The following is a 20936-nucleotide window of genomic DNA, read 5'->3' as shown; positions in this document are numbered from 1 at the left end:
CACTAGGTAAGACTGCAACCCAAAGTTTAGCTTGCTACATATACCCCACAATGCCCCAATATTCTCATTACACCTTTCTAAACATACTGGAAAATATTAAGATACAATCTAACACCCTAATACTGGGTGATTTCAACTACCCTGCCATTAACTGGGAAAACTACTTGTGTACCAACACCTTTGCCCAACTGTTCTTGGAATTCATAAATTCCAATGCCCTGGAGCAACTAATCCATAGTACCACCAGGGGCTCAAATATCCTAGACCTGGTCATTACCAACATGGGAAATCGATGCTCCACACCTATGGTCACCCCCTCATTGGTCAGGTCTGACCATAATCTAATCACCCTTGACATCCACATCCCTTCCCCACCCCCCAGTAAGGAAACCTCCATATAAAACTTCTCCAAAGCCAACTTCATGCTGCTCAAGTCAGAAGTGACAAACTTCATAACATCCATGCAGACAGGAATGGAAAATTCGACTGCTGAATCCTACACTAAGGCAATGTATAAGCACATCAACTCATTCATGAATTGTGCCATCCCACATAGAACCAAAATGCTCTCTTCCAAAAAAAAGGAAGCCAATCTGGTGGTCCCCTGTCATAAACAAACTTTACATCAAAAGGGAGAAACTGTAGCAGAAAAGAGGGAAATCCTGGATGCAAAAAACTCCCTTACCAGCCTCAGTAAGAAGCTGAGAACCCTCATAAAATCCTCCAAAGCTAGTTATGAACATAATATAGCCAAAGATTCCAAAGACAACCACAAGCCATTCTATAGCTATGTCAGGAATCTAAATGGCAATGCTCAGATCTGCTCTGAGCTACAACAGAATGGCATTAAATATACTAATCCCAAGGATATTGCCAGTATCCTGGCAGATCAATTCAGTGCCAACTTCACCCCCCCCGACCCCCTAAAGGGCCCATCTCAATACCGAAACATTGCCAAATTCCAGTAATAACTGCCACACAGGTAAAAACCCCAATCTCCAAAGCTATGAATACAGCATCCATGGGACCAAACAACATCCTGGGCTGTGTATTACATGAACTACAAAATGAACTGGCACCTCACCTAAGTGCCATGTTTAATCATAGCCTCACCTCAGGCTTTGTGCTCACTGAGTGGCACACAGCTACAGTTATCCCACTCTACAAGGGGGATCCACCTTTGATCCTGGGAACTACCACCCCATCAGTCTGACGAGCCTGATCTGCAAGGCCGTGGAATGTATTATCATGGAACTTATAAACAAAGACATTGGCAACCTTCAAACACTGGACCCCACCCAGTTTGGGTTCATGAAAGAACGATCTTGTCTCCTGAACTTGATTGACTTCTTCAAATCAGTCTCCAGAGCTGTGGATGAGGGTAAGGTGGTCCACATAGCCTATCTGGACCTTGCAAATGCCTTCAACAACATTGCCCAGTCTGGAATCATAGATAAACTTACTAACTGGGCATTAATCCCTGCGTCACTCAATGGGATGCTAACTGGCCTACTGACAGAACCCATACTGTAAAAGTAGCCGACTCCAAATCCAGCTCCAGACAAGTGGCAAGTGGAGTACCTCAGGGTTCAGTCCTGGGATCGCCCTTGTTTGGCATTTACTTCTCTGAAGTGCAGGCCAACACTAAGGGACTCTGGCTAACAAAGTTCGCAGATTACTGCAAACTGGGAGCCATTATTGAATACCCAAATGATGTGGATATTCTACAAAATGGCCTTACAGAAAAAGATGCTTGGTGCCAGAGCCATGGGCTCAAGCTCAATGCCATGAAATGTGTAGTTATCCCCTTTGGGAAGAAACATGTACCCATGAATTACCACATAGGTGGCAGTATACTAAACACTGAAAGTGTGATAAGAGACTTAGGGAGACAGGTGGACAGTGGTCTCACCTTCGATAACCATATAGCCACAACAGACAGGAAATCCTTCTATGTGGTGCACCTCATCACTAAGGGCTTTTCATCCAGAAAAAAGGAGGTCATTGTCCCACTTTACTCATCTCTCAGTAGACCCATTATAATACAAAGCCCTGTTTGGTATGTACCTCTCAAGACATCTGCAACAACTAGAAAGATCACAGAAATACCTCACTAAAAGAATCACAGGCCTAAAGCAGATGCCCTGTGCTCACCATCTAAAAAACATCCAGCTATACTTTGTCACATATCATCTACTCAGATGTGATCTCTGCTTAACATATAAGGCCATGTCAAAACCAGAGCTGTTGGACATGCTACACTTAAAGAAATCCCAATCCCTCATAGCCACACACTCCAGGGATCTAAACCTTGTCATCACAATGAATAAAACATGCTGGAGGGATAGGTTTCTGACCCAGAGACTCCCCAGACGCTGGAATAGACTGCCCATACATGTCAAGCAGAGTGCTTCTTTGGCTCTCTTCAAAAGGAACTTTAATGATTGGATGGAAGATAGGAAATTCCCCCCAGGGATCACGTCAGTTGCCCTGCTAGACAGGGGTCCAGGGAAGTAAATATTGTGGGAAGAAATAGCCAGGGAATTGTTATGGCTAGGCTTGTATAAGCCCTAGGGCTGATAGCCTAGTATCAACCTATGGCCCTATGAACCTATGAACTACACTTTCCATTGGCCTACTTTGGCAAGCCTGCTGATGTCATTCACTTTGAAATACACCTTTGGGGAAGGTTTATCCCTCTAAGCTCCTTGGCACGTGCTGTAACTGTGTAATGCTATAGCATGATGTACTAGTTAGGTAGTAGTTTTAATCCCAGATATTTCAACTGTGAGACTCTGTGTGTGTGTGTGTGTGTGTGTGTGTGTGTGTGTGTGTGTGTGTGTGTGTGTGTGTGTGTGTGTGTGTGTGTGTGTGTGTGTGTGTGTGTGTGTGTGTGTGAGTGTGTGTTTGTCAGTATGTGTAGGGATCATTGCTTCTGAGGCCATTAACAGTCACTAAACTTTCCATTGCCCAACTTTGGCAAGCCTGCTGATGTCATTCACTTTGAAATACACCTTTGGGGAAGGAGTAGCCCTGTAAGCTCCATGGCAAGTGCTATAACTGCATAATGCTGTAGTGTGATGTACACGTTAGGTAAGAGTTCTAATCCCAGACATACCAACTGTGAAACTCTTTGTGTGTGTGTGTGTGTGTGTGTGTGTGTGTGTGTGTGTGTGTGTGTGTGTGTGTGTGTGTGTGTGTGTGTGTGTCTGTGTATGTGTGTGTGTGTTTGCATAGGGATCATTGCTTTTGAGGCCATTCATAGTCAAATCACTTTGCATTGCCCTACTTTGGAAAGCCTGCTGATGTCATTCACTTTGAAATACATCTTTGGGGAAAAAGTAGCCTGTAAGCTCTGCGGTGTGTGCTATAACTGCATAATGCTGTAGTGTGACATACTAGTTAGGTAGGAGCTTTAATCCCAGACATGACAACTCTGTGTCTTTGTCTGTGTAGGGATCATTGTTTTTGAGGCCATTCACAGTCACTACACTTTCCATTGCCCTACTTTGGCAAGCCTACTGATATCATTCACTTTGAAAAATACCTTTGGGGAAGGAGTAGCCCTGTAAGCTCTGTGGCATGTGCTATAATTGCATAATCAAGCAGTAAAAGAAACTCACCGCTGAGCGAAGCAACCTTGGATAACGAAAATTATGTCCAATAAAGCAAAAACCAAGGGTGCACCAACAGCTATGTAGCAATTCAAAGATTATCAGCAGACCAATCCAAAACGACAACAGCCAACAATATATTCCACTTTTTATTGACAGGAACAAGGTAAAATAGTGAGCGCTTTCACGTCCTACGACGCTTCTTCAGACTTCAATAACATACAATGAAAAGCCACTCTTTAAATACAGCTTCTTTGCATAGCTTAATCACATAACAAGCAATTAACTAATCATGTTTAAAGTGCTAGTGCCTAAAGAAATAGTACCTTAAAAGTTGATCGCTTAACACAATGTTATATGCATAACATAGTGCAAATACAATGACTTCATAAAAGTGTTATTTCGACAATGTTCATATAAACCACTCATTAAATACTACTTCTTTGTACAGCTTAATCAAATGCCAAACAATCAAATGATCGTATTTAAAGTGCCTGTGCCTAAAGAATAAAGTAGTACTTTAAAAGTTAGTCGCTCAACTCAACATTGTGTACGTAACATAATACAGTTGAAATGACTTCATAAAAGTGTTGTTACAACACATATATAGCAACAAATATATTTCATCATTTGAAATCTATTTCTAAAAACTCATCTATCATTAACCTATATAAACAAACCTAATAACAATATATGGAGTGGTGTATCTAATAGAAGAAGCTATAGTGTTTGGTAAAATATGTGTAATTAAAAATACCTTACTATAAAAAGCACATGAACAGTCTGTATTTTTTGGCAAGCATATTGTAACTATAAACAAAGCTTCAGTGTTTAAGAGGTCTGGCTGCTAAAAATGGTTTTAGTGAGATCTTCTCATTTAAACCATGTTTATGAGCTTGCAGCCTAAGAATCCACTTATTTTCTACTTCCTCCATTCTATTCTTGGGATTCCCCAACCTACTTGTCCTATTCACCTTTTCTAACACCCTGAATCTAAAACAATGCGTTAGACCATTTTCTAATACATGTCTTGCCAATGCATTGGTAGTATTTTCCTTGTTTATAGCATAGATGTGCTCCCTTATACGTTCACGTAGCATTCTATTGGTTTTTCCAACATAGAACGTTTTGCACAAAAGACATTGTGCCAAATAAACTACGTCTGTGGTTTTGCAATTAGCAAGGCCTTTAAATCTATAAGTATGCCCTGTATGAGGGTGTACAAAAGTTGTATCCTCTGCTATGTATTTACATTGATTACATGCATTGCAGGGAAAGTTACCTTCCTTCGATGTAAAAGTGGAGCCTCTATGTATTTGATCATAGCACAGAAGCCTGTTCAAGGATTTCATATTTCTGTACCCTATGCTTGGCTTCTCACTCACTAAATTCCTAATTTTATCATCAACTTTCAATAATCTCCAATTATCCTCGAAAATTTTTTTATATACGTGTTCCTATTGGTAAAGGGAATTATTAACCTATTGTTGGTTTCAGTATTGCTGGTGGTATTCTCATATCTGAAATCATTGTCCCTACTAAAAAACGGGGTGCCTTTACCAGTTCTGTGTATATTGCCCATCTTGATGGCTTTCTGCACCTCAGTTTTTTTGTATCCTCTAGAGACAAAGTTATCTAGCAATCTATTTTGCTGCTGATAATAGGTTGTGTCTTGCGTAGTTAGTCTCGATGCTCTAAGAACTTGGTTCTGTACTATGTTGGAATGTATGTGTCTAGGATGCATGCTCTTTCGATGTAGGAGGCTATTCCTCCAACAGGACTTCCTATGTAGATCAGTGTCTATCACATTGTTGCCCTTTGTTAACATTACATCCAGAAATTCTATCATTTGATTTGAATATGAACTTTCAAAAATCAAAAAATTGGTTGTGCCATTGATATATTCAACAAATTCCATCAACTGTTGTTCAGTTCCCCCCCATACAATAAATACATCATCCACAAATCCATTATAGTGCTTGAGACAATGGACATATGTCAAATTCTTTAATACATACGTTGTTTCCCAAAATGCCAATACCAGATTGGCATAAGAATTGGCACAGGGAGTGCCCATGGCTACTCCCTTTTTCTGTAAATAGTAGCCATCATTATATAACAAAACATTGTTTTCAAGCACAATATCTAATAATGTCATCCAACGGTTAAAAGTTAACTAAGAATACTCTACCAGGCACAAATGAATCGAAGCTCCAAGGAAAAATTGCTTTAATAAGCACTTAAAAACTCCACAGTAGAGACTGGATCAATAAAAGAACAATAACGTATCCACATAGACGTTTTCGTCGACAACTTCATCAGTTATACATCAATTTTAAAATGAGGTGGTTTTATATACTGTTTGAATTTAATCACAGATCTCTTGTCCAATCAAGCAGCACAATAAATTAAAATCACTTAATTGAGTAATTAATTCATGAAAGCCATGTTAAAAACACTTGCAAAATGAATACAATTCACTAAAACCATTTATACTCAAATTGTTACATATTTAGTATATATTTAATGTAAGTTTTCCAATGCTTTAAAACTTTCTATACTTTTAAATGAATCTCTTTGAAAATGTTACTATATAACATGTCATTCAGACTTGTAGGTTTAATGTTATAACCAGACACCATCTTGTGGTCATTGAGTTAATTACAGCCACACACTAAACTTTTTAAGCTGAAAATACAAGACTTGTCTTTTGAGAATGTATATAAAATTTCAAAACAGTGAAGATCATAAAAATAGACCAAGGAAGAACTTCATTAAATCAAAGCTTGGCAGCCCTCATCTTTAAAACTGGGGCCAATGATACCATGTCATTGAGCCGAAAATTCTGATCGCATCTAAAAGAGCTGCCAGTACAACTCTTTGTAGTCAATAAGTGTCTCCCACATCCCCCTCTTGGGTTAGTGGGAACAACTTCCAATACAAAAATGAGTAGCCTGTGGTGTTACATTTTGTTGAATGCCTACTCAATGCATTTTTTCTTTCATCACCCTGACATCATATAAGTGCTCATATTCTCTGTCTGAGCTTTCTTTCACTCTTTCCGACATAGAAAGAGGGACATTTTTTGCAAACGGCTAAATATATGATGCCTTTAGTGTCACAATTGGCGAATGTATTTAAACGGAGGGTCTTATTCCTTGCTTCTAATGCCATACTATCCCCACAAATCAAATAAGAGCAATATTTACATTTCCCACACTTTTGTAAGCCCTTCTTGGATTTATCATAATTGTTACACACATTGTTTTTCTTCCCCATTTCAAGATAATTCTTGATAGTTTTCCCTCTATGATATACATGGGTTAATTCATTGTCAAAAATGCATTCAAGATCTGAAAATTTTGAAAAGTTGTCCCATTCTCTAGAGAATATGTTCCTAATAAAGGCAGATTGTTCACTGAAGGTAGTGATTAACCCTGTCCCCTTTTCAGCAAGATGACCTCCCAACCCTGAAGTATGAGTGGTAGTTTCTTCTATCCCTAAGATTGGGGCAAAGGTGTCTGATCTTTTTATACTAACCTCCTCCAACACCTTGTTAAACATCTCTAAAGGGTATCCTCTCTGAATAAAGAGATTCTTTAAAAATTCTGTTTCCTCCAGGAAAGCTTTGTTGTCCGAGGTCATTCTACTGCACCTAACCAGTTGCCCTTTCACCACACCCTTCTTCTGATGGGGGGGATGGCAACTGGTAAAGTCTGAATAGGAATTAGAAAAGTTTCTTTCCTGAAAATTCTTGATGACAATTTCCCTTCTTGTTTCTCAATGTGAACATCGAGGTATTTTAACTTTTGTTCATCAAAATTGCTGGTAAATTTCAGAAATGTGGAGGTGTTGTTAACAAAGGCCAAAAGGTTGTTAAAGTTTTCCTCACTACCCATCCAGAAAAAACATAAATCATCTAGGTACCTAGTGTATAGGAGCATTCCTTCATCAGAGGAGAATTGAGAAGAAAAGTTTCTTCCCAATAAGCCATGATAATATTGGCATATGTGGGTGCACAATGTGCCCCATTGCAACACCCTTTCTTGTTTAAAGTACTCCTTGAAAGTAGATGAAATTATTTTTAACACTATTTCCATGAATGTTAAAGTATTGACAAAATCAATGTGTGTTAGTTTTTTACTTTCAATTAATTTTTCTTCAAACCAAGAAAGCCCCAATTCGTGTGGGATGCAACCAAACAAATCAATCACGTCCATAGTTCCAAACCCAAGACGTTCACTATACAATGAAGGTTTAATCCTTCTCAACAAGTCCCAGGAGTCTTTTAGAACATTTTCACTTCCCTCGAGTACTTGTTTAATTTTGTAATCAACGAATTTTGCTAAAGAAGATATAAATCCATATATTGTTATTAGGTTTGTTTATATAGGTTAATGATAGATGAGTTTTTAGAAATAGATTTCAAATGATGAAATATATTTGTTGCTATATATGTGTTGTAATAACACTTTTATGAAGTCATTTCAACTGTATTATGTTACGTACACAATGTTGAGTTGAGCGACTAACTTTTAAAGTACTACTGTATTCTTTAGGCACAGGCACTTTAAATACGATCATTTGATTGTTTGGCATTTGATTAAGCTGTACAAAGAAGTAGTATTTAATGAGTGGTTTATATGAACATTGTCGAAATAACACTTTTATGAAGTCATTTTATTTGCACTATGTTATGCATATAACGTTGTGTTAAGCGATCAACTTTTAAGGTACTATTTCTTTAGGCACTAGCACTTTAAACATGATTAGTTAATTGCTTGTTATGTGATTAAGCTATGCAAAGAAGCTGTATTTAAAGAGTGGCTTTTCATTGTATGTTATTGAAGTCTGAAGAACCGTCATAGGACGTGAAAGCGCTCACTATTTTACCTTGTTCCTGTCAATAAAAAGTGGAATATATTTTTGGCTGTTGTCATTTTGGATTGGTCTGCTGATAATCTTTGGATTGCTACATAGCTGTTGGTGCACCCTTGGTTTTTGCTTTATTGGATATAATTGCATAATGCTGCAGTGTGATGTATTAGTTAGGTAGGAGTTCTAATCCCAGACATGGCAACTTTGTGTCTTTGTTTGTTTGTGTAGGGATCATTGCTTTTGAGGCCATTCACAGTCAAATCACTTTCCCATGCCTTACTTTGGCAAGCCTGTTGATGTCATTCACTTTGAAATACACCTTTGAGGAAAGAGTAGCCCTGTAAGCTCTGCAGAGCATGCTATAACTGTGTAATGCTGTAGTGTGATGTACTAGTTAGGTAGGAGTTCTAATCCCAGACAAGGTAACTGTGAAACTCTGTGTGTGTGTTTGTCTCTGTAGGGATCATTGCTTTTGAGGCCATTCACAGTCAAATCACTTTCCATTGCGCTACTTTGGCAAGCCTGCTGATGTCATTCACTTTGAAATACACCTTTGGGGAATAATAGCCCTGTAAGCTCTGTGGTGCATGCTAAAACTGTGTAATGCTGTAGTGTGATGTACTAGTTAGGTAGGAGTTCTAATCCCAGACATGGCAACTGTGAAACTGTGTGTGTGTGTGTGTGTGTGTGTGTGTGTGTGTGTGTGTGTGTGTGTGTGTGTGTGTGTGTATGTGTGGTTTTGTCTGTGGAGGGATCAATGCTTTTGAGGCCATTCACAGTCACTACAATTTCCATTACCCTACTTTGGTAAGCCTGCTGATGTCATTCACCTTGAAATACACCTTTTGTAAAAGAGTAGTCCTGTAAGCTCCATGGCATGTGCTATAACTGTGTAATGCTATAGTGTGATGTACTACTTAGGTAGGAGTTCTAATCCCAGACATGGAAACTGTAAGACACTGTGTGTGTTTGCCAGGACGTGTGGATGAAGCTGTGATTGTGTAATAACAGGACTCATTGTGAAGTGGGCTTTGCAAATATCTTATATGGTGGACCTATTATATGTCATAATGTCCACCTTACAAGGACAACAGATGTTAAACAGCAGAGAGGCTGGTGTAGACAATGCATACCCCTACTTGTGACATTATGGATTGGGGAACAATATAGGCAACCATTGTATTACCCAGAGAACACTCTCCTCCCATGTCTCATACACAAACACACTTGGCTAGGCAACAACCACTATGTTGGTAGTTCCCTGAATATTGCCCACTGATAGTAACCATTGTGGGATTACAGTGGACTACAGAGGACATGGCATTCTGTTCCATCCCTACAATAGGCAAATTATTGCATACAGTGTTCCTTTGCTATGTTCCCCACTGGATACCTGCAACCACTGTAGAGTCAGCAAATGTAACCCACAAAGGAAATACCATGCCTTTTACACATGCCCTACATGGACAGATGCCAGTAACACTAGTGAATACCTGTATCATGCTGTCAATGTAGGTGCAGAATCAACCTGAGTTCCATTGCCAGATCTCACCACATGAGGTCAGGAATGCCACATCAGATGATAACAATTTGTCCACACAACATGCCCCAGACACCTCAGGTACACTTCCACATGTCACAGAACATGCATGTGGGACATGTGAACATCCCAGACACTGTCCATGTTATGGAATATAGAATGCATACATGGCAAGCATTGCACAGCACTGGCCACCCACAATAGTAAACCAGATGAGTGGATGGTGAATACAATACCCACCTGTGTGGGCCAATACAGAGACTACACCCCTGAGCCACACCGCAGACCATTGTCATACACTTTGCCTAGCCTTGTACAGACTTCTGGCACAGTCTACCACTACACACCTGTAAAGAAATGAACCCATGTACTGGCAAATCTGTGTCTGTGTGTGTGTGTGTGTGTGTGTGTGTGTGTGTGTGTGTGTGTGTGTGTGTGGAGATTAATGATTTGGAAGCCATTCACACTCACCTCACCTCCCATTGCCCTACTAATGCATGTCTTCTGATGTCAGTCACCTTGACATACCCTTTGCCCATATATCAGCCTGATAACCTCTGTGATACATGTGATACCTGAGTAATACTGTAGTGTAGCAAACTAGTTAGATAGGAATTCTAATCCTGACCCTGCCAACTGTGATAATGTGTTTGAGTCCCTGAGAGAGTGCTGCTGTGTCATCCTTTTTTTTGTGGATAGGCACATGTACTACACCTACCTTATCCCTCCTTTATCACTGCTGCTGATGTCACTCACCTTCAAATATACCTTTGTACAGCCCTTCAACATGCAAGCTCTGTGGCCCATGCAATAACTGCATAGAAATGTAATAGCAATACATAGTCAGGCATGGGTTTGAAACCCTGTACTGGTAAGTGTGTAACACAATCATGCTTAGCTTTTACTCTCCTACCCCCTTCCTTTCTTACTTTGTCTCTGTCTTTCTCTCGCACTCCCTCTCTGGTGGATGTGGAGAAGTACACCTGCTTTGCTTAGGCAGCAGCTTGTGTTTTGTAAGTGATGCTCATGATTAGCTGATGGCCTGTGCATGAATTGCAGTCCCCCACTTGCTGACTGCCTGTGGAACAGCTGCGGTAACATTCCCATAGCCAATTGCATGGAAACACACTCCTATAACTAGGAGAATCATGTGGGTGTTGGCCCTTTTCATTCACTGTGAACAGGGCTTCATGTCTGTGTTTGGAAAACAGCATCACAGAGGGTAGTGGGATATACCTCTTACAACATACACTGTGGAGACAGGCCAATAAACAGGAGGGAGATGTTCCAGACATGACTACAGAATGTAAGTCTTGCTCTTCTGCATTTGAAGTAATGTTGGTTTAACAGGGTTTGTGTGGACATGACTGGTCTACATGATTTAATACCTGTCATGACAGTGTTATATAGTTGAGGAAACTCCCACCTGTAGGGCTATCTGCAGACTAGTTTAACCCAAATGAACCAGCACTCGAGGCAGAGAATCTTACATCCAAATATCAATTTTATTAGGTAGCTAAAAAACTACCTGTGTAAATAGTAAATTACAGACCGGTTTCGGCTAACAAAGCCTTTATCAATGTAAATTCAACTTTCCTTTTTGTCAATTATGTCATCCAACTACATATCCGGAGACCATTTTTATATACCTCATTTTGGATTAGTATAATCCAGCCATTGGTCAATACTAATTAGTCACTCAAACCTTATTTGAATGTTAATAGCACAATCCAACACAAAATTACAGAAAAACCTATAGACCCACCACTTAATAAAAAATGCTTATATACCAAATATATTAAGAAACTAATTTTCATTATTTGAAAGCTAACATGTATTGTATTACACTATACATCAATCAATGTTTTGTTTTGGTTGTACCAACATATAACCTATGACCCTGAGAAATTTGGTTCATATGCAAGCCACCTTCTGAATATTAATATTATGTAATCTGCACATGCAATGAGAAGGTATTTGTTTTTATATGACAGTCCTTGGAAAAAATGTTTTTTGTTTATAGTTTCCCTGTATACATGGTCTATGTTGTATATGTTAATATAAACATCATTATAAAACTATAGACCAAAAGTGTCATCATGTACCTCATACTCATTCAACCCAGGTCTAAAAAATGCCCCCAGTTTAATAATCCATTTGTTTTCCATGCTATTCAATCTTATGTGCCATCCCGTTTTTAAGTTCCTTGGTGATTGGATTTTATCTATAATGATAAACTTGAAACTTGCACCCTTATGATGTTTGCTATGTTTGTATAAAGCACTGGTAACTCGTCTATTCCTAATGGCACTTAAATGTTCACTGATTCTAAATTTGATGGGTCGAGAGGTCTGTCCAACATAGAAAGCCGAACAAGTACATTGGGCTAAGTAAATAACCCAGTCAGAACTGCAATTGCCAAAGATATTAATATCATATACCTTGGAGGTATTTTTACTGCTAAATTCTTTGGTTTTATTGATGTGCTGACAGGCCCCACAATGTCCACAAGGGTAACAACCCACAAGAGGCTCTCCGGAAAGTGTTCTCTGTATAACTGAGGGTGGATTAAATCTCTTATAATGTGTTAGATGAGACTGAATAGATCTTCCCCTCCGGTACGAAAAAGCACATTTGTCTGGGAGGATCCTATCAAAAGTCGGATTAGATTTCAAAATATCCCAGTGTGTGCTAATGATGTCCCTAAAATGAGATGTATTACTACCATAGGTAGTAACCAATCTGATGGGTTGTTGACCCTTGTTTTGGTCAATGTACAAAGGTTGATTATATTGCAATAGTTCAGTTCTGGTTTTCTGTCCCACCAATTCAACAGTTCTATGAAGATGCTGCATATTATAGCCCCTGGCCCTAAATCTTGATTTCAAATCATCTTTATGTATAGAGTATTCTGTTTCTGATGAACAAATTCTTTTAAGACGCCAAAATTGTGATTTAGGTATATTTTTAATGATGTGGCATGGGTGAGAACTAGTCGCATGCAATAAAGTGTTATATTGAGGAAATTTCCTATGGATGGTTGTGGCCAAAGTATGATCAGATAATCTTTGCACCACTACATCCAGAAACACTATTTCTTCATACTCAGTAGTGGCTGTAAAATGTATATCAAAAGGGTTATTATTAAGATATGCCACAAAACTGGATAAGTCTTCCATCTCACCCCGCCACACCAACCAGCAATCGTCAAGAAATATGTGCCAGATGTCTAAATTCTCAATATAAATGTTGTTACCAACATCATATATGAACTGTTGTTCAAAAAAACCCATGAACAGATCTGCGTAAATGGGGGCAAAAGATGCCCCCATAGCTGTACCTTTAATTTGCCAATATGAATGCCCCTCAAAATAAAAGATGTTTTTTTGTAACACAATTTCAGTTAGTTTGGTCAGAAAATTATTAAATTCTGGGGAATATAAATTGGCCTTATCCAACCAATAAGAAACTGCCCTAACACCGGCTTTGTGGGGTATGCTGGTATATAGAGATGAAACATCCATGGTACATAATAACCAACCTTCATCTAACTGTGAGTCCTTAACAATATTTAAGAACTCAGTAGTGTCCTTAAGCCGTGATCTGACATGACTAAGCAAAGGTTTAAGGTACTCTGTAAGGAAGGCTGATATTGGTTCCGTTAAAGATCCCCGGCCCAAAACAATTGGGCGCCCTGGAGGATTGTTGAGATCCTTGTGTATTTTAGGAATCAAATATAAATATTGTGGCAATGGCTCCTTAACTTTCAGTTGCCCTGCAATTTGTAATGAAATTATGCCTGCCTCTACGGCCTGATCCAAAAAAGAATCAATTTCTATTTTGAATTTGGTGGTTGGATCTATTGCCATGTGTATATAAAACTGTGAATTTGATAGTTGCTTATTTGCTTCATCCCTATATTTTGTATAATCCATCACAACAATGCCACCACCCTTATCTGCTGCACTGATGACTATATCCTTATTGGATTGTAGTTGTGAAAGGGCAATTCTTTCTTCTTGGTTGAGGTTACTTCGAGATTGTGTGGTACAGTTAGAAAAATGTAAATCCTTCATAACACATTTCTTAAAAATAGCAACATGTTTATCCATAGGGGGTACAAAATTGAATTTACCAAAGCGGAAACCAATAGATCTTTGAGAATCTGTCGTATCTGAAAAAAATGCCTTAAGGTTAAGCATTCGGCAGAAATTATTAATATCATCTATTAATAAATGCTCTGGAACTGGAGATGTAGGTGCAAAATTAAGTCCTTTATTCAACACTTTGTATTGTGCCTCCGTAAGTGTATGTGAAGAAATGTTTAAAACATTATTTACTGTGCTATCATTTGCTTCAAAAGTACTTGAAGACTGGTTGGACCTATATTTGGCCTTATGTTTCCTTCCTGCCCTACGTTTGTGGGGCCTAAAGGGATGGACTGTTTCCCTTTGGCAACCGGGGACACCTGGCAAGAGGAAGCTTCAGCATCTGTTGTGGATGAATAATCATCCTCCGATGTACCACTATATATGGGTTCAGTTCTTTTTAGTATAGATCTGGGGTCTCTTTCTACTCTTCTGAGATTTATTGGAACCTTCGTTGTACCTAACATTTTTTTGTATTACAAAGGGTCTACCCTTCTCGTAATTGGTTACATCCCTATGAAACTTATTCATTTTCTTTTTCTTTAGTTGTTCTTCTATAATACTTAAATCCTTCGCTAAATCTGTTAGTTGGGATTGATAAAAACTTTCATTAGAAAATGTTTCCGCTTCTGAACAGGTATTTTGTATGTCTGTAATCATTATTTCTATGTTTCTAGTATAATAATTAGAAAGACAATCAACAAATAACATAGAGGCTTGGTGTTGGGCTGTAGCCCATTCCTGTGTCAATTGACTGTCAATATTAGCCACTAGTGCACTATCTGCAGACTGGCCAGTGTTTGGAGACTTACATGTGTTGTGTTCCTCACAGATGACCTATCTTTAGAAATGCAGTAGCATAGTCTGAGGACTGCAGTCAGTACATAGTGATAGCCATGAGAGGTACTGACTTCATATCTCTCAGAAGATATATGTCACAACAAACCCTGTTATACCAGTAAATGTATGAGGTTATCACAGCAACATGTCAATATTGGCCTTGTGTTTGTGCCTCCATCCACAACTCTGTCAACCTTTGTACATATGTCATGCAGTAAGAGGTGCATATGTTCAGTACACCATTATTTATTGACATCATACCTGATAACAAGCCAGTGAGATATCAGACTGCTAGACATGTTATGTATAGTAGGGCTTATATTTCAGGACAAAACCTGGACATTCTATTGTAGTGTGTGTAGTAGTGAGGTCTGTGTACTTATGGTGATTGTCGACAGAGTGTGTATTGCGAATATGTACCTTGGCCTGTGTACTGACTGTGGTAGATGTCATTGTTCTTGGTCCTGTACTATCTGATGTTGCATGCTGCTCCAGTGTATGGTACCCTATCTGCTTACATGTTTGTAGGGCCAAACCCACACATGTCCCATACCACAGTCAGGCATCAGAATACACTGTGTATTGGCCCAGTATATGTAGGGTTAGTGTATGCATGGCAGATATGAAGATGGTGTTGATCAGACAGTCCATATACTGTAATATTACTCACACTTACCATATGTGGCTGTGGCTGTGCTCACTTCGGTTGTGTGTATGCACTTTCACATAGGTATCTGTTACTCCATGCTGTTACATGCCTGTAGTGCCTGCTATATTTGCAGGTACATGTGTATTCCCCCAAAAGAAATGTAGGCCAGTGTTGTGGCAGTCTGCCTGTAGTTTGCACAGTGCTTTGTAACATGCCTAGCAGCTCAGTGTACTTACCCAGTGTGATGTTATGTCCAGATATTTGTTAGATGTACTGCTGCTAGGTCACCATAACTGTTGTGTATTTCTGACAAAGCAGTGGGATGCTGTACAGACGTATGTCAGTAACTAGTGGGTAGTATGTGGGCTTGTGACCTCTGCTCCTCTAGTTATTATGTGTCAGGTCTGACAGAAGTGTGTGAATGCATAAACTGTGTGAGGATATGCATTCCAGTATTTACATGACATACCCATTTACATGGCTGTTAACATCCACTTTGTCAGGCTTGGTCCAAACGTCTTGCATTAAGGGGTTCTGTGTATACTTCTGGACTGACCAGTGTGTGTCAGATTGCCCACATTTATTGGTCATAGCTCTGCTGTATTCCACGGGACCATTACTGTGATATCTGTGGTACTGTACTATGATGATCTTAGGATGTCTGTCAGTAACTGATGGTGTACATGTCAATATCAGATGTGACTTCCCACACACAACATTTCTGTTAAGACAACCCCTGTTTCAGTAGCAACAGTCTACATTTATACCTGCAATACTTACATGACATCCTCTTGCACTAAGAGGTTGTGACTATTGATGCTGAGGTATGACTCCACTACATGTTTTGGACATATGTGAAACATATATACATATATATATATATATATATATATATATATATATATATATATATATATATATAGATAAATATATATATATAAATATATATATATATATATATATATATATATATATATATATATATATATATCCATATATATATACATATATGGATATATATATATGTATGCATACACACACACACACACACACACACACACACACACATATATATATATATATATATATATATATATATATATATATATATATATATATATATACACATATATACTATGAACAACAGTTGAAAACGACCTCTAAAGAATCAGAAAAAAATATTGAAACACAATTTTATTGCCAGTTGTTAAGCGCTTTTGTTTAAAAACTTCATCAGAACAAGTGCATACTAAAAAAACTCCAAATATATACCCCTACTACAAGTCACATGATATTATTAATTAATTTAACAGCAGTTAAAGTCATATACACTTCATATTATAAATTTTACAATTGATTAAAAATTAATACTCAAACTCCAAATATAATACATCCTATTTACATATATGAAAATGTAAAATTGTAAAATAAATCACCTTATGCCATAATGCATAAGATTTAATAGGGGGTAATGGAACAACTGTCGTTTAACCCAGGGTAGTTGTAGGCATTTAAAAATATTTGCCATCTCAACTCAAACCTGTCTAAGTGTTCATCCATAATCCACCCTTGCATATTTTTTTTTAACTTGTTCAATAATCAAAAAGTTAAAACTATGATTATTAAACCTAACCACATGCCTATAAAGTGCATTACTGGATTTTTTTATTCCTAATTTCTAAAATATGTTCAGAAATGCGCTTCTTAAAATGTCTACTAGTTTTTCCATTATAAAAAGGTGGACAGTGGTTACATTGTGCTAAATAGACCACAGTAAATGTATTGAATCTTCTTTCTTATCTGAAAGGTATTCATAGAATGTATATAGGAACATGTGGAACAGCACCTATACTTTTTTGTACCAGAACAAGCTCTATTGTCCGTACTCTGTTTTTTCCTTTCTAGTCTCATCTTTAAAGCTCTATCCTTCCTATATACAACTATTGGTTTAGAACCTAATTTTGCCATCATATCACCATCTTTCAGGAACACAGCCCAAATTTTACAAATACTCTTGAGTATTATTGAACTATCCAAATTAAAGGTAGTGATAAAACTAAGTGTATAGTTTTGATTCACATTTACTGAATCTCTACCTACAATTTCTGTTCTTTGTTGTCCCATAATAGGTACATAAAACCATTTTCCCTCTTGGTTTTTACTTCTTGATACATCCTGTTCAATAAATCTTCAGGGTAGCCTGTTCTTCTAAACATATCCACCACTTTATGGGCTTCTACTAGAAAATGTTCTTTTTTAGAAACCATTTTAGCCACGCGTACCAGCTGCCCCGTGACTACAGCCTTCTTTTAGTGTCTAGGGTGCCAGCTGGAATAATGTAAATAAGTGTTTGAAAAGGAAGGTTTTCTATATATATTAGAATAAAAACATTGATTATCATAAGCTTTCCCTACTTCCACAAAAAGAAAAGAAATTTTATCTACACAATGCTCAGAAGAGAATTTTAAAAAACCTACCGTGTTATTTACATAAACCAAGAACTCTTTTAATTTTTCTTCTGTACTATTCCAATAGATGAAAACATCATCCAAAAATCTGACATATAAAGACCAGCTAATGGAAAATTCACTATGCAAGATATATTCTACTTCCCACTGGGCCATAACATGATTCGCAAAACTGGGGGCACATGCAGCCCTCATTGCCACACCAGTGGTCTGTCTATATGTTTGCCCTTCAAAATATATAAAATTATTTTTCGAAACTACCTCCATTAGAGTTACACAAGCATTTACCAAGGTGTTACTCATTGTACCTGTGGAAAAAAGTTGTTGTTCAAACCATGATAAACCTGCATCATGTGGTATTACAGAAAAAAGGTTGTGAACATCCATAGTTACAAAAATACAGTATTGCAATATGGGATAGCATTAAACCTCTCTAAAAAATGCCATGAATCCTTTAAAATATTAATGTTATTAGAAATACCCTTCTTAACATGACCATCTATCCACTGAGCAATATAATATGTTTTTGACCTACAACCATCAACTATTGGTCTAAAGGAAAGGTTATCAAGACCTTTATGTATTTTCGGAATACCGAATATACTTGCTAATGCAGGTTTTTCATTTACCATAAAATCATAATCATGCTTAGTAATTTCACCCTGTAGCAACATGCCTTCTAATAACAAATCAATCCTGCGAAATGCAACATTGATTTCATTTCGTGAAACCACACTATATTTCTCAGTGAAAAGAAATGCATTACTTCGATGTTGATAATCCACTGAATTCATCACCACCACCCCTCCACCTTTATAAGGTTTCATTACCCTGATATCACCATCATCAATTAATTCATGTATTAAAACATTCTCATATTTTGTGACATTCGAATATTCACACTCATTTCTTTTTGTAACTGTTTGACGAATGTCAAATTCACACATTTTGTCAAAAGTTAAAATAACATTATTAAGGGGAGGATTAAATATACTTGAACGGTGTAAATTAATTTGCATACTCTGTTCATCAGTGAATAAGAATTTAAAATTAATTTTCCTTGTATACAATTTTAAATCACATATAACATCTGCTATAATTGCTTTCCGGGTTTGTACGAAAGTGAAACCTTTAGAAATAATGTCTGCATGTCCGGTATTTAATGTTTTTGATGAATAATTATATATTTCGAAGTCACCAATAGTGTTTTCAATAATATTTGGCATACCAGTACTCACAGTTGTATTATATTTGGAGTTTGAGTATTAGTTTTGAATCAATTGTAAAATTTATAACATGAAGTGTATATGACTTTAACTGCTGTTAAATTAATTAATAATATCATGTAACTTGTAGTATGGGGTATATATTTGGAGTTTTTTTAGTATGCACTTGTTGTTCTGATGAAGTTTTTTAATGAAAGCACTTAACAACTGGCAATAAAATTGTGTTTCAATATTTTTTCTGGTTGTTTGGAGGTCATTTTCAACTGTTGTTCTTGGTTTGTTCCTACTGGTGTGTATTTGGACATAATATATCTCTATCTCTCTCTCTCTCTCTCTCTATATATATATATATATATATATATATATATATATATATATGTGTGTGTGTGTATATACATACACACACACACACACACACACACACACACACACATATATATATATATATATATATATATATATATATATATATATATATATATTATAGATATCTACACATATATATATATATATATATATATATATATATATATATATTCATATATATGTATATATATATATATATATATATATATATATATATATATATATACATACATATATGATATATATACATACATATATATATACATATCATACATACACTGCATACACACACATATATATATATATATATATATATATATATATATATATATATATATATATATATAGATATATATATATATATATAGATATAGATATAGATATAGATATAGCTAGCTAGCTATGGGAACACTTTATAAGTTCAAATCTCGAATTTCAGTATCTCGAGTTCATAAAGTGAAAGGATCGGAAGATTGCACCCCCAGAAGTGCGAAATTCAAAATCTCGAATGTGGGAGATTTTGAATTAGCGGTTCTCGTGTTGTGCTGAGTTTACGGATTCAGGTAAGCATTTATGTTTAAAATTGTTGGGTAGGGGCTGTAGTGTGTGTTAGTGTGTGTTGTTACACTGATGTGTGTGTGCGAAAGGAATGTAATTTGTGTGGTGGTGTTTTGTGTCTGTGTTTATGTACTATGACCTTGGAGTTAGAATATTTAAGTAGGGGTGTGGGGGGGATGCAGCCCCCCACACTGGGGGTGCAGGGTGGCTTGCCCCCCTGCATATCATAAGGGTAGGTGTGTGTGCTTATATAGTTGTGTGCATGTGCGTTGTAATGGTGTTTGAAAGTGTTGGGAGTTTGAATTTCGTGGTTTTGCGGTTTCTGGATTTAGGGCTCTGTGATTGGGTAGTTTCAGGTATTTGGATTTTCTACTTTGTGGGCTCGGGATTCTGTAATTCGAGATTTCAGAATTTTGAGCTTATAAAGTGAATATATATATATATATATATATATATATATATATATATATATATCTACACACATAGATAGATCTATATATGACCATATATATAAAGCAATATACAGATGTATATAAATACATATATATGAATATATATGTGCATGTACATGTACATGTACACATATATCTACATATGTGTGTGTGTATATATATATATATATATGTATATATATATATATATATATATA

The sequence above is a fragment of the Protopterus annectens genome, chromosome 12.part0 (assembly GCF_019279795.1).
Source record: "Protopterus annectens isolate FY-2018-M chromosome 12.part0, PAN1.0, whole genome shotgun sequence".
In the NCBI taxonomy this organism is placed as follows: Eukaryota; Metazoa; Chordata; order Ceratodontiformes; family Protopteridae; genus Protopterus; species Protopterus annectens.
This window is presented reverse-complemented; position numbering follows the sequence as displayed.